The 2500-nt window shown below is 35.8% G+C and overlaps 1 protein-coding gene across 2 annotated transcripts in view; it reads left to right on the forward strand.

Moving 5' to 3' along the window:
• Positions 1-2500, forward strand: part of LOC125037196 (major facilitator superfamily domain-containing protein 4A-like) — an 87068-nt gene that overhangs the window by 68494 nt on the left and 16074 nt on the right. The gene's annotated exons all lie outside the window — the stretch shown is intronic.

Genomic DNA, 2500 nt, shown 5'->3' on the forward strand with positions numbered 1-2500 from the left:
TAGTGTGTGTATGTGTGTATGTGTGTGTGTGTGTGTGTGTGTGTGTGTGTGTTTGTACGTGTTCGTGTATGTTTTTTGCTGGTGTTGTTGTTTTGTGTGTGTGTGTTTCTACGTGCATGCGTTTACATACGAGACGAGTGTATCTTTTGCGGACGTACAGCAAATGGAGACGGAGGCACAGATATTTTCTTCTTGATTCCACTCTCTTCCACATTTTACAAAATAACCACAAATGAAAGTAAAACAACTCGAGAAGAAGAAGAAAAAAAAAAGAACGATTTCTTTACGTAACACCTTCTCTCGCCCAACGCGACCCTGTAAGAAATGTGTTAACATGTTTGTCTTTTTCACCTTCTGTTTAATTACGAGATGGTGAGTATTTGTGTGTTTGCGTATGTTCTTGTGTGGCTCAAACTGTGCGTGTGTTCTGTGTATTCTTGCGCTTGCTTTCCAAAGGATCTTTTTATTAAGGTTTGCATTTACATGTCTTTTTTTCACGATTCTTTTAGTGTAAGGCTGGGTAGCTGTTTGTTTACATTTACTGGGCTGTTAATTTGTGAGTAAATAATTATGTGCATCAAAATATGTGGTTTTGCTTGCTTGTACGTGAGGTTTTGGAGTTTGCTAACTTTCATTGCTGTGTATAAACATATTTAGTCGTAAAAAGACATACTCGCTGTTTATAAACACATTTAGTCGTAAAAAGATACACAAACATACAAACACACATACACATTTGTAAACACACGTACACTTTCTTCAATAACATGCACGTTTTTTCTCAATCCATTAAAATACATAAATCATAAAGAAAATACAAAACGAGATCCAGACTGAAACACACGAAAAAAAGGAATAATATTTACTGTTTAGATATCCTTGGAAAAATACCCAGCAGGAGAAAAGACTCTTGGAAAAATAGCGCGTCTTAATTTGCTTTCCTTATGGAGTGCTCTTACTGTTATATTTTGTGAGTGTATTTCTTGTCTCGCTGTTGTTGTTGTTGCTGTTGTTGTTGTTGCTCTTCTTCTTCTTCTTCTTCTTCTCCCTCTCTCTCTCTCTTTCTTTGAGTCTCTCTCTCTCTATATATCTCTCTCTCTCTCTCTCGCTCTCTATCTATCTATCTCTATCTATCTCTCTATCTGTGTGTGCGTGTGTTTCTGTCTGTCTGTCTGTTTATCTGTCTGTCTGTTTGTTTTTCTGTCTCTCTGTCTGCCTGCCTTTCTCTCTCTCTTTCTCTCTCTCTCTCTCTCTCTCTCTGTTTCTGCCTATCTGTCTGTTTACCTGTCTGTCTGTCTGTCAGCCAGCCAGTCAGTCAGTCAGTCAGTCAGTCAGTCAGTCAGTCAGTCAGTCAGTCAGGTCAGTCAGTCAGTCAGTCAGTCAGTTAGTCAGTCAGTCAGTCAGTCAGTTAGTCAGTCAGTCAGTCAGTCAGTCAGTCAATCTGTCTGTTTGTTTGTCGGTCTCTCTGTCTGTCTGTCTGCCTGCCTGCCTGTCTGTCTGTCTGTCTGTCTCTCTCTCTGTCTTGTCTCTGTCTCTGTCTCTGTCTCTGTCTCTCTCTCTCTCTCTCTCTCTCTCTCTCTCTATCTCTCTCTCTCTCCCTCCCTCCTGTAGCCCAGTAGGTTACAAGCATTCACCTTCCCTTTTCCCCTTCTTTCCTTACCTTCATTCTTCCCCTCTCCCCCTCTTTCTTCTATTTACAAACTTCAATCTGCAGTACAATTACTGACCTGTCCAACGCCGCGAGTGCTCAAGTCTTTCACTGCAATTTTCTTTCATTTTAAGAGGCGAAAAGTAGCACAGAATTCTTTTTCTTTCTTTCTTTTTTTCTTTTCCTCTTTTTATTCTTCTCTTCTTTTTCTAGATTTCTCAGAGTTTGCTATAATTTCCATTCACAAAAAAACAGTATAATTTCATAGGACTATTGTTGGTGAAAATCCTATTCATAATGCAAATCTATGATGATGACAGAATTTATGGTAATCATCAAGCAAAACAACATATTCCTAGAGAAATATAACATAATGATGGTTTTAACGAGGATCTAGTCATGATATTGATAAAAATGGTAATGATGTACATAATAATTATGATAATCATCATAATGATAATGATAATGACAGTAGTGACAAAGCTTTCTACGGTAATATTAATACTAATCACAGTTACTTGATAATAGTAATCATAGCAATGATAGCAATATTTATCCTAGTATTACCAATAATGATAATTAGAACATTAATGTTGATATTAACAACAACAATAACAGTAACAATGATAATAATCATAATTTTGATACAAATTGCAATGAGATTGATGATAGTGATGATTATAGTAACAGTACTAATAGCAATAACAGTAATTATGATCTTAATAGCGACAACAATGATAATAGTGATAATAACAATAACAACAACAACAAAAATGATAATAAAAATAACAATAATAATAATAATGATAACAATGATAATGTTAATAAAAATAACGATAAAAAGACAATTTT

Source organism: Penaeus chinensis, chromosome 22 (genome assembly GCF_019202785.1).
Source record: "Penaeus chinensis breed Huanghai No. 1 chromosome 22, ASM1920278v2, whole genome shotgun sequence".
Taxonomy (NCBI): Eukaryota; Metazoa; Arthropoda; class Malacostraca; order Decapoda; family Penaeidae; genus Penaeus; species Penaeus chinensis.